Below are 13,927 nucleotides of genomic sequence, written 5' to 3'. Positions count from 1 at the left end.
CTCATTTAAGATAAAAACCCTGTAGAAAGTAGGCATATGGAGAACTTTCCTCAACATAATAAAGGCCGTATATGACAAACCCAAAGCCAACATCGTCCTCAAAGGTGAAAAACTGAAAGCATTTCCACTAATATCAGGAAGAAAAAAAGGTTGCCCACTCTCACCACTCTTATTCAACATACATTTGGAAGTTTTAGCCACAGCAATCAGAGAAGAAAAGGAAATAAAAGGAATCCAAATCAGAAAAGAAGAAGTAAAGCTGTCACTGTTTGCAGATGACATGATACTATACATAGAGAATCCTAAAGATGCTATCAGAAAACTGCTAGAGCTAATCAATTAATTTAGTAAAGTAGCGGGATATGAGATTAATGCATAGAAATCTCTGGCATTCCTATACACTAATGATGAAAAATCTGAAAGTGAAATCAAGAAAACACTCCCATTTACCATTGCATCAAAAACAATAAAATATCTAGGAATAAACCTACCTAAGGAGACAAAAGACCTGTATGCAGAAAATTATGACACTGATGAAAGAAATTAAAGATGATACAAATAGATGGCGAGATAAACCATGTTCTAGGATTGGAAGTATCAACATTGTGAAAATGACTTTACTACCCAAAACAATCTACAGATTTAATGCAATCCCTATCAAACTTCTACTTGTATTTTTCACAGAACTAGAACAAAAAAATTCACAATTTGTATGGAAACACGAAAGACCCCGAATAGTCAAAGCAATTTTCAGAAGGAAAAACAGAGGTGAAGGAATCAGGCTCTCTGACTTCAGACTATACTACAAAGCTACAGTAATCAAGACAGTATGGTACTAGCACAAAAGCAGAAAGATAGATCAATGGAACAGGATAGAAAGCCCAGAGATAAACCCATGCACATATGGTCACCTTATCTTTGATATAGGAGGCAGGAATGTATAGTGGAGAAAGGACAGCCTCTTAAATAAATGGTGCTTGGAAAACTGGGCAGGTACATGTAAAAGTATGAGATTAGATTGCTCCCTAACATCATACAGAAAAATAAGCTCAAAATGGATTCAAGACCTAAATGTAAGGCCAGAAACTATCAAACTCTTAGATGAAAACATAGGCAGGACACTCTATGACATAAAACACAGCAAGACCCTTTTTGACCCACCTCCTAGAGAAATGGAAGTAAAAGCGAAAATAAACAAATGGGATCTAATGAAACTTCAAAGCTTTTGCACAGCAAAGGAAACCATAAACAAGACCAAAAGACAACCCTCAGAATGGGAGAAAATATTTGCAAATGAAGCATCTGACAAAGGATTAATCTCCAAAATTTACAGGCACGTCATGTAGCTCAATAACAAAAAACCAAACAACACAATACAAAAATGGGCAGAGAACCTAAATAGACATTTATCTAAAGAAGATATACAGATATACAACAAACACATGAAAGAATGCTCAACATCATTAATCATTAGACAAATGCAAATGAAAACTACAATGAGATATCTTCTCACACCCGTCAGAATGGCCATAATCAAAAAATCTAGAAACAATACATGCTGGAGAGGGTGTGGAGAAAAGGGAACACTCTTGCACTGCTGGTGGGAATGTGAATTGGTGCAGCCACTGTGGAAAACAGTGTGAAGGTTCCTTAAAAAACTGCAAATAAAACTACCATATGACCCAGGGATCCCACTACTGGGCATATACTCTGAGAAAACCATAATTCAAAAAGAGACATGTACAAAAATATTTGTTGCATCTCTCTTTACAGTAGCCAGGAGATGGAAGTAACCTAAGTGCCCATCATCGGATGAATGGATAAAGAAGATGTGGCACACATATACAATGGACTATTACTCAGCCATAAAAAGAAACGAAATTGAGCTATTTGTAATGAGGTGGATGGACCTAGAGTCAGTCATACAGAGTGAAGTAAGTCAGGAAGAGAAAAACAAATACCGTATGCTAACACATATATATGGAATTTAAGGAAAAATTATGTCATGAATAACCTAGGTGTAAGACAGGAATAAAGACACAGACCTACTAGAGAATGGACTTGAGGATATGGGGAGGGGGAAGTGTAAGCTGTGACAAAGTGAGAGAGTGGCATGGACATATATACACTACGAAACAAAATAGATAGCTAGTGGAGAGCAGCTGCATAGCACAGGGAGATCAGCTTGGTGCTTTGTGACCACCTAGAGGGGTGGGGTAAGGATGGTGGGAGGGAGGGAGATGCAAGAGGGAAGAGATATGAGGACGAATGTATATGTATAACTGATTCACTTTGTTATAAAGCAGAAACTAACACACCATTGTAAAGCAATTATACTCCAATAAAGATGTTAAAAAAAAAGAAAAGGATCTTGCTGTGATTTATGTCAGGAAAGCTTTATTAATATGGGTCAATTTTGCAAATATTTTTGCATAAAAGCAAAGGGGTAATTAACATGATTTCAGTCACTTTTCTATTTTGAAATGTCTACTTTTTAGTGGTTTCATTAATGTATTCAATATTTTTTGATCACTTACTATATAGTAGGCTGTGTGCTGGGGATAAGATAGTAAAGAAGGTCAAAAATTATTAAAGTGTTTGCCCTCAAAAAGCTCACAGTTCAGTGAGAGATGTAATCACAAGCAAATGTATAATTTGTGATGTGCTCTGTGATGAAGAGCAAGATGTTAAAGAAACAAGATATTGAATACATCCCTATTTTATTGACATTAATTTTTTAAAGTGCATCTAAAATTTGATGAAATATGGTAGAATTTTCTTCATAGATTTGTTGTTGTGAGTATTAAATGAGTTACTATATGCAAAGCTTAGAGAGCAGAGCTAGAATCAAAGCAAATACTCACTGAACATTAGTTACTATTACCCTCATTCTCTAGGGTTGTTTGGAGGAGATAATGCAATAAGGTTTCTGAGTGTACCTGGTATAAGATTTAAGTGCCAGGTAGGAAGCCTGTGCACATGGAAGGCATTAACTTTGTGTAATTCATGACTCTTTGTCAGTGAATGCTTTACGGCTTATATTAGATGAGTTGGCCAGGGCCAGAGGAAAAAATTGCTGAGGGCCCTATTTTGCGATGAGTTTATTTCGTTGTGAGGAAAAACAATTTAGCTCTTGCCACCTTACTGGGCCCTTCCCACTCCTTCCTTTTGCTTTTTGTTGTGGGTAAGTTCATGACACTGAGATACCGCTGGCCAAAGGCCCAGGAGCTGGACTTTGTCTCATGGAGTCTGAGGCAGGTTTGGGGGCTCCAGGGAACTTCTTGGCTTCCTTTCTCTTCCAAGGAGAAGTAGGCAAGGGCCAGAAAAGTCAAGGACATTTTAATGACCCAGAAATTAGGATGACTGAGGGAGTGGACTAGAGCTAACTCAGACTGAGCTGATGTCTCACTAGTCTCACAAAGTGGTTTTCTTTAAATGGAAATATTAATTCAGCAGGTCTCTAAACTACTTTGCTGATTTTGGTACTTTTTTCAGCCCCTAAACGTGAGAGGATCTCCCAATCTGAAGAATCTTCTGGGAAACAGAGCTCCCAGTTTTGCTGGGCTGCCCATTCAATGTTCCTGAGGTTTACCCCTGTTCTGCTATTCCTAGTCCCCAAGAATGGAGGGGTCTAAGTAGCACCTATAAGGAACAGTATAGATAAGACTGGACACAGTATTAGAGTCTTAGGTTCCAATTCCAGATCTGACACTTGCTAGTGTGTGTCCTTGGGTAAGCCATTTCAGTTTGTGGAACATACGTTTCATCATCTGTCTTACCTGAGGGCAAGAGATCAGGACCTCATGAAGCCAATAAGAAGATTAAATATGATAACAAAGATTCCAGCAGGAGCAGCTACTCTTAAGTCATTTGCTGAATAATGGTCCTCTTCTTTGTAAGTCATCCTCTCCAAGGAAGAGTGACACACAGGGGATGACAAGGGTTAAAGAGGAGTCAAAGTTGGAGGTCAATAAGGTGACAAATATGTATCTGTAACCCCTCTCATAGCAGAATGAGGTAATGCATGAAAAGGTGTATAATAAACACAGGGGCTGACATAATAGGTTTTTACGAAGTGCTAGTTTCCTTCCTTCCACCCTTCCTTTTTCAGGGGAAAAACAGCTATTTTGGAACCTCTTTGTTCCTGGTATCTTCCCTTGGGAAGTTCAGATAATGTCATTAAGCTGCTTTATTAGTGTATAGTAGATTAGCTCAGTTAATTAGCACACCTCATTATTGAAGCCAACAGGCCCAATTCAACTCCTCTGTGGGTCATTTACCTTTGCTCTTCTCATTCACCATGGACCATACAAATAACAGCATGTCAACTTGTTTGAAGGGTAGGGATGCATATCAGAGATGAAAATGTCCACACTGTCAATGTGAGGGAGGGGTTGGTTTGGTGTTCTCCTTTCTTATTGCTATTAAAACACCAAATCTACCCTAAGGGTGGAGGAGTAATAATGAAACAGTGTTGACTCAGAAAACATCAGAGTTCAAGAGGACTTCAGGGATCACCCAGTTCAATTCTCTCTCCTCTCATTTGTCAGATGGAAAGACTCAGGCTCAAAGAGAGTCTTGATCAAGAGTCTTACAAATTGCCAAAGTCAGAGTTGAGACGACTGATTCCTATAGTTAGCTATTCTTCCCACAAGCCAATGGTGCCTCTCTGAAATTAAGTTCAGTTCCCAAAATGGCACCTAAGTTATGCTCTAAGAGTCTTTTGAGAGCAGGAGCCAAGCCTTATGAATTGAGTAGCGAGAGTGAATCAGGTCATGAAAGGGCAGCAGTCATGTGGTAAGACTCTCTAATTAGCCTGGAGGAGCCTCAAAGTGTCCAAAGTCATGGTGTCTTTCTGAGAAAAATTGGTTATTTATTCCTTTTTTTCCTCTGAAACTGGAAACAGTAGGGTTATTGTGGCCTGAGCTCCATGTCCTGGCCTCCTAGGGACTAGCACTCAGCTTTGTGCAAGGCCCTCTTCCTTCAACTATGAAGTTGATACTGCATGAGACCTTTACCAATAGAGGATGTTTCCTTGGCAACCAATGAGGGGATTGGTTACTTTGGGTAACTCTTCTATCTCCTTGGATCCCTTTGGGACCCTGGTAGCTCCTGAGGAATAAAAATGTCCAAAATGTAACAGAAATAAAATTTTGTTTTTTCCTATTAAAATACTAAATTAAATAAAATGAAAGATAGTGGAGTTTTCTGGGCAACTTCCCAGGGTTGGACCTCCCACTGTCACTTGGGGAATACCTCTTGGTTGCCCTTTCTTTCTCTATTACTCTTTATGTGGAGAAGAGGGAGGTGACAATAGTCAGGAGGAATAAACTCCACACTGTGATAACAGAAACAAACATTTCAGTATGAAAAAGTCTAGAGGGTACAGGGGTATCCTATGTATTATTGTTTTTTTTTCCAATTTTATTGAGAAATAATTGACATATCACATACTATTCTTATTCGTGCAACTTCTCATGCATTTGAAATAATTTCCAAATAAAAAGTAATTAATATGTTAAAAATCTAGGACCTTATTTATGAGCTGTCCTGGGCCCTGTCAGATAAAGGTACCTGTGCAGATAGATGGCAGGTAGCACCCAGGCCAGGACAAGGCAGCCAGGGGCAGATTAATGGGAGATAGAATCTTCTTTTTTGGGATTAGGGGGAACAGATTATAACCTGGGCATTTTTTGATTCATCTAGTCTGAAAAATTTGTACCAGCATGAGTGGATCTGGCTAATAATTGGAGTTTCTTCTGCTAATTCCAGACCAGTGTTCTTTTCACTTCATCATGTTTAGTGTCTAATTTACTTCTACTTTATGCTCATGCACTATTATATCACTGAATAACAATAGTATACAGCTATTAATGTTCATGAAGGACTATGTTCAAAGGTCCTAGTACACACATTATCTCACTTAACCTTCACAACATTCCAAAGAGATATGTGCTATTTCCCAGATGAGGAAACAGGCTCAGACAGGTTAAACAATTTGTCCAAGATTTCACAGACAGCAAGTTGTGGAAATAAAATTCAAATACAGATGTCTGTCTGACTTCAGAACCTATGCTCATAATTACTACTTTATGATATCTGTCTTGAAGGATTCTTTTGACCCACCATGGGTAGAGCATATAATTTGACTTTCATCCCAAGGAAGAGGAATGGTCTTTATATGCAGCAGTGCATTATGACTGATGGCAAACATCTTTGAAATAGATGAATGGAGAGAAGTACAGTCTGTGTTTGGGGAACCAGATTCTGTCTGTTGGGATATACCTTCTTCCTAGGGAAATATAACCCATTCTCTGGTCTCACTTGTCTGTGTTCTACTCCTAATCCAGTCCATATGCTTCAGGAAAATTTGTGGAATTAGTGGACAGCTGCTAAGGAGGCTATATGTTTTAAGTAGTGAGGGAAGGTGGAAAGAGGAACACTATAGACCCCTAAATACAGAAAGTTCTGTCATTTCATCATTGTATTGGTGGGTTCTAATTGCTTCATTAATGGCCAATTAATTGTATGGCTATATCAAATCTGAATTTATAGAAGTCTGTAATGAGAAGGTGACCTAGAAGGCTTCGTCCAGCTCTGGTACTAAGTCTTTTAGGAGGATATTAACAGAACTTTTTCAGAAGACAGAAAGTCAATTTATGAAGGAGCTGGATACCATAACACATGGAGAGTTTTAGAACCAGGGCTGTTTGGTGAGAAGTGATAACTTAGAGAAATCCAAATTGGTATCCTTATCCCTGACTCTTCCCTCTATCTAATATCCCACATCCAGCCACCAGTCATGTGGTTCTAACTCTTGAATATCTCTCAAAATCCAAGAGCAAAATTGGAAAATTATAGAATAAAATAATTCACAAAAAGACAAACCTGAATGGCTCATTAGTATATGAGTATATATTCAATTTATCTGGAGAAAAGATAAAATAATGAACGGTCACTTTATACAGATAAAAGTGACAAAATTAGTAAGGAGGAAAATATCAAGTATTGATGAGCATATGGGAAATAGGAATACTCAGGCACTACTGATGGGAGTGTAAACTGAAGGAAAATCTGGCAATATTTTATCATATTACATGCATGCTATCCCTACTTTCTACTCTCTTTGGGTTCATTCAACTTTTCCTTTTCTAAATTCTTGAGTGCTTAAATTATTAATTTTGAGCATTTCTTCTTTTCTAATATAAATATTCATAGGTAAATATGTTCTTACAAGTACCACTTTAGTTTTTCTATGTAGTATCTTCATTATTTTTCAGTTCTAAGTATTTTCAAATTTTTCATTGATTTCTTCTTTGATTCATGAGTTGTTTAGTAGGGTATTTTTCATTTCTAAATATATCTTTAATTATCTTTTTATAATTGGTTTCTAAATTGATTGCATTTTTTGAGCTGTAGGATGCCAATCATTTGAAATTTGTTAAGGTTAGTCTTAGGGCCTAGCACATGGTCAGTTTTCACAAATGTTCACACATGCTTAAAAATAATATGTATCCTCCAAATTCTGGGTATGAAATTCTGTATATAATTTTTTGAACTCCAGCAGTTCAAATTTGATTGTTATTTTGTTCACGTCTTCTATAACTTTACTGACTCTGTCCGCTTGATCAATGCTGAGAAGGATGTGTTAAAATTCCCATGGTGATGGTGTAAGTTGTCTATTTCTCCTTATCATGCTGTTATTTTTTTTCTTTATAAAATTTGAGCCTAAATTGTTAGATACATATAAATTTATATTTGTTATATCTTAGTGATTAATTGATCATTTTGTCACTGTATAGTGACCACCTTTATCGTTACTAATGCTTTTTGCTTCATGGTCTATTTTGACTGATATTAACATAGCCACAGCAACCTTTTTCCATTATTAGTATTTGCCTGTTATATATTTTTCCATACTTTGACATTCACACTTGCTGTGCCATTCTGTTTTAGGTGTATCTCTTTTGAACTGTTTACAGCAGGATTTAAAAAATATTCAGATGACCTCTGTCATTTAACATAGTAAATTTACTGTGATTGCTGATAATTTTTGTTTATTTGTATGCACTTATTATTTGTCCCATTTACTCTATTTCCCCCTTTTTCCCCCTAACTTTTTACCATATTTTGGAATGATTAGAGCTTTTCCTCCTTACTCTATATTTTTCTCCTTCTATCATTTGGAAGTTATATGCTCTGTTTAGTCTTTTAGTGTTTACTCTAGCTGTATTAACATGCATACTTAACTAACAAAATTCTAATTTTAGCTCAAGTTTTGACCTTCCTCCTAAACAATAAAAGGATTTTAAAATACTTTAATCATCCAGTCATAAAGTATATGCTATTTCTATCAAGTATTTTAGTACTATCCTTTTTTTTTTTACTTGGTGCTGTGTATGGTTTTAGTATCAGGGTGATGCTGGCCTTTTCCAATGAGTTCAAAAGCAATCGTTTCACTTTAAATTTTTGAAATGGTTTGAGAAGGATAGGTGTTAACTCTTCTTTAAGTGTTTAGTAGAATTCACCTGTGAAACGATCTGGTCCTGCACTTAGTTTTTTGGATTTTTTTTTATTACTAAGTCAATTTTATTACTGGTATTCAGTCTGGTCATATTTTTTTATTCCATCTTGATTTAGCCTTGGGAGATTGTATATTTCTAGGAATTTATCCATTTCTTCTAGGTTGTACATTTTATTAGTATACAAATGTTTGTTGCAATCTCTTATGATACTGTGTATTTCTGTGGTGTCAGATGTAACTTCTCTTTTTCATTTCTGATTTTATTCATTTGGCCTGTCTCTCATTTTTTCTTGAAGATACTGACTAGAGATTTTTCAAAGTTTTTAATCTTTTCTTAGAACCAGCTCTTAATGACATTGATCTTTTGTATATATTTTTTACCCTCTATTTCATTTATTTCTGCTCTGATTTTTATTATTTATTTCTTTCTACTAAATTTGGGTTTTGTTTTTCTTCTTTTTCTAGTCCTTTAGGTGTAAGGTTAGATTATTTATTTGAGATATTTCTTGTTTCCTGATGTAGGCTTGTATTGTTCTAAACTTTCCTTTATGTACTGCTCTTGCTGCGTCCCATAGAATTTGGATTGTTGTGTTTCCATTTTTATTTGCCTCCAGGTATTTTTTGATTTGCTCTTTGATTTCTGCAGTGATCCATTGGTTATTTAGTATCATGTTGTTTAGCCTTCACATGTTTGTGTTTTTGCAGCTTTTTTCTCGTTGTTGATTTCTAGTCATAGCATCGTGGTTGGAAAATATGCTTGATATGATTTCAATCTTCTTAAATTTATTGAGACTTGTTTCTTGGCTTAGAATGTTATCTATCCTGGAGACTGTTCTATGTACACTTGAAAATAATGTGTATTCTGCTTCTTTTTGATGGATATATATAGGTCCCATCTGGTGTATAGTGTCACTTAAGGCCTGTTTTTCCTTATTTTTTATTTTCTGCCTGCACGATCTGTCCATTGATGTAATTGGGATGTTAATGCCCCCTACTATTATTTTTATACTGTCAACTTCTCCCTTTAAGTTCATTAATATTTGCTTTATATATTTAGGTGCTCCTATGTTGGCTGCATAAATATTTAGAATTGTTATATCTTGTTGGATTGATCGTTTTATCATTATGTGATGCCCTTCTTTGTCTCCTGTTACAGTCTTTGCTTTACAGTCTATTTTGCTGATATAAGTGTTAGTACCTGAGCTTTATTTTCATTTGCGTTTACATGGAATACCTTTATCTACTCCATCACTTTCAGTCTGTGTGTGTGTTTAGGTCTGAAGTAAGCCTCTTAGAGTCAGCATATACATAGGTGGTTTTTTAAAATTCATTTAATCACTCTATGTCTTTTGATTGGAGAAAATATTCCATTTACATTTTAAGTAATTATTGATAGGTATATATTTATTGCCATTTTACTTATTTTATTTATTTATTTATTTTGGTGGTATGCGGACCTCTCAATGTTGTGACCTCTCCTGTTGCAGAGCACAGGCTCCAGATGTGCAGGCTCAGCGGCCATGGCTCACGGGCCCAGCCGCTCCGTGGCATGTGGGATCTTCCCGGACCAGGGCACGAATCCATGTCCCCTGCATTAGCAGGTGGACTCTCAACCACTGCGCCACCAGGGAAGCCCTATTGCCATTTTATTAATTGTTTGGGGGCTTTTTGGTAGTTCTTTTTGTTCCTTTCTTCTTCCTTTGCTTTCTTCCCTTGTGATTTGGTGCACATCTTTAGTGTTATGCTGGGATTCCTTTCTTTTTTGTGTGTATCTATTATAGATACAAGTTTGTTGTTGCCATGAGGTTTATGTATAACTATAATGACTATATATGAATATATATATGATTATTTTAAGTTGATGATTTCTTACTTTCACACACATTCTAACAACCCTGCATTTTTATCCCCCCTGCATTTAATTTTTGACATAATATGTTACATCTTTTTCTTTTGTGTATCCCTTAACTAGTTTTTGTGGATATAGTTGATTTTACTACTTTTGCCTTTTAACCTTCCTATTAGCTTTATTCTATTTTTTAAAATTATTTATTTTATTTTATTTATTTTTGGCTGTGTTCAGTCTTTGTTGCCGTGCATGGGCTTTCTCTAGTAGTGGCGAGTGTGGGCTACTCTTTGTTGCAGTGCACAGGCTTCTCATTGTGGTGGCTTCTCTTGTTGTGGAGCATGGGCTCTAGGTACGCAGGCTTCAGAAGTTGTGGCACGCAGGCTATAGAGCACAGGCTCAGTAGTTGTGACGCATGGGCTTAGTTGCTTTGTGGCATGTGGGATCCTCTCAGACCAGGGCTTGAACTCGTGTCTCCTGCATTGGCAGGCAGATTCTTAACCACTGTGCCACCAGGGAAGCCCCCTATTAGCTTTATAAGGGTTAATCTTCTACTTTTTCTGAATATTTATCTTAACCAGTGAGATTTTTCTTCATAATTATCATATATCTAGTTGTAGTCTTTTCTTTTCCACTTAGAGAAATCACTTTAACATTTATGGTAAAACCAATTATAGTGCTATTGAACTCATTAACTTTTGATTATCTGTAAAACTCTATTTCTCCTTCAAATCTGAATGAGAGCCTTGTTGGGCAGAGTATTCTTGTTTGTAGGGGATTTTTACCTTTCATCATTTTGAATGTATCATGAAACTCCCTTCTGGCCTGCAAAGTTTCTGCTGAAATGTCTGCTGATTTCCATAAGGGAATTCCTTGTATGAAACGAGTTGCTTTTCTCTTGCTGTCTTTATCTTTCATTTTTGCCATTTTATTTACAAAGTGTCTTTGTGTGGATATCTTTGGGTTCATCTTGTTTGGGATTCTTTTCTTCCTGGATCTGGATATTGTTGTTGTTCCCCAGGATAAGGAAGTTTTCAGGCATTATATCTTCAAATATGTTCTCTGCCTTCTCCTTTATCTCTTCTCCTTCTAATACCCTATAATGTGAATATTAGTATGCTTTATGTTATCTCAGAGGTCTCTTAAACTGTCCTCATTTCTTTTAATTCTTATTTTTTCTTTTTTCTGTTCAAAGATTTTCTCCACTCTGCCTTCTAGCATGCTGATCCATTCCTCTGCATCATTTAGTCTACTGTTGATTCCTTCTAGTGTATTGCTCATTTCAATTATCGTATTCATCTTTGTTTGGTTCTTCTGTACATTTTCTAACTCTTTGTTAAAAGCTTCTAACTTCTCACTGTTCATTAAATCTTGTCCTGAGTTCTTTGAATGCTATTTTTCTTTTTACACAACTTTATTGGACTAAAATTGATTTACAATGTTGGGTTAGTTTCTGCTGTATAGTGAAGTAAATCAGCTATATGAATACATATATCCCCATATCTCCTCCCTCTTCAGCCTCCCTCCCACCCTCCCAATCCCACCTCTCTAAGTGGTCACAAAGAACCAAGCTGATCTCCCTGTGCTATGTAGATGCTTCCCACTAGCTATCTATTTTACATTTAGTAGTATACATATGTCAGTGCTACTCTCTCACTTTGTCCCATCTTCCTCGTCCCCACCCCTGCCCCATGTCCTCAAGTCTATTCTCTCTGTCTGCATCTTTATTCCTGTCCAGCCACTAGGTTCATGAGAACCCTTATTTTTTCTTAGATTCCGTATATATGTGTTAGCATACAGTATTTGTTTTACTCTTTCTGACTTACTTCATTCTATATGACAGGCTCTAGGTCCATTCACCCCACTACAAATAACTCAATTTCGCTTCTTTTTATGGCTGAGAATTATTCCATTGTGTGTGTGTGTGTGTGTGTGTGTGTGTATATATATACATGCCACATCTTCTTTATCCATTCATCTATTGATGGGCATTTAGGTTGCTTCCATGTCCTGGGTATTGTAAATAGAGCTGCAATGAACATTGTGGTACACGACTCTTCTTGAATTATGGCTTTCTCAGGGTATATGCCCAGTAGTGGGATTGCTGGGTCATATGGTAGTTCTACTTTTAGATTTTTAAGGAACCACCATACTGTTCTCCATAGTGGCTGTATCAATTAACATTCCCACCAATAGTTCAAGAGGGCTCGCTTTTCTCCAGAACCTCTCCTGAATTTTTTGTTTGTAGATATTTGATGATGGCCATTCTGATTGGTATGAGGTGATAACTCATTGTGGTTTTGATTTGTATTTCTCTAATGATTAGTGATGTTGAGCACCTTTTCATGTGTTTTTTGGCCATCTGTATATCTTCTTTGGAGAACTGTCTATTTAGATTTTCGTTCCATTTTAGATTGGGTTGTTTTTCTTTTTTGATATTGAGCTGCATGAGCTGCTTGTATAATTTGGAGATCAATCTTTTGTCAGTTGCTTCATTTGCAAATAATTTCTCCCACTCTGAGGGTTGTCTTTTTGTCTTGTTTATGGTTTCCTTTGCTGTGCAAAAGCTTATAAGTTTCATTAGGTCCCATTTGTTTATTTTTGTTTTTATTTCCATTACTCTAGGGAAAAAAAGATCTTGCCTGTGATTTATGTCATTCAGGGTTCTGCCTATGTTTTCCTCTAAGAGTTTTATAGTGTCTGGCCTTAAATTTAGGTCTTTAATCCATTTTGACTGTGTTTATGTGTATGTTGTCAAGAAGTGTTTTAATTTCATTCTTTTACATGTAGCTGTCAAGTTTTCCCAGTACCACTTTTTGAAGAGGCTGTCTTTTCTCCATTGTATATTATTGCCTTCTTTGTCAAAGATAAGTTGACCATAGGTGTGTAAGCTTATCTCTGGCTTTCCATCCTGTTTCACTGATCTATATATCTGTTTTTGTGCCAGTACCATAGTGTCTTTATTACTGTAGCATTGTAGTATCATCTGAAGACAGGGAGCCTGATTCCTCCAGCTCCATTTTTCTTTTTCAAGGTTGCCTTGAGGGTCTTTTGTGTTTCCATTCAAATTGTGAAATTTTTTCTTCTAGTTCTGTGAAAAATGCCATTGGTAGTTTGATAGGGATTACATTGAATCTGTAGATTGCTTTGCCTAGTATAGTCATTCACACAATGTTGATTCTTCCAATCCAAGAACATGGTATATCTCTCCATCTGTTTGTATCCTCTTTAATTTCTTTCATCAGTGTCTTACAGTTTTCTGCATACAGGTCTTTTGTCTCCTTAGGTAGGTTTATTCCCAGATATTTTATTCTTTTTGTTGGGATGGTAAATGGGAGTGTTTCCTTAATTTCTTTTTCAGATTTTTCATGGTTAATGTAGAGGAATGCAAGAGATTTCTGTGCATTAATTTTGTATCCTGCTACTTTACCGGATTCATTAATTACCTCTAGTAGTTTTCTGGTAGCATCTGTAGGATTCTCTATGAATAGTATCATGTCATCTGCAAACAGTGACAGTTTTACTTCTTCTTTTCTGATTTGGATTCCTTTTACTTC

Source organism: Neophocaena asiaeorientalis, unplaced genomic scaffold, assembly GCF_003031525.2.
Source record: "Neophocaena asiaeorientalis asiaeorientalis breed wild unplaced genomic scaffold, Neophocaena_asiaeorientalis_V1.1 scaffold439, whole genome shotgun sequence".
NCBI lineage: Eukaryota > Metazoa > Chordata > Mammalia > Artiodactyla > Phocoenidae > Neophocaena > Neophocaena asiaeorientalis.
Note: the sequence above shows the minus strand (reverse complement) of the source record.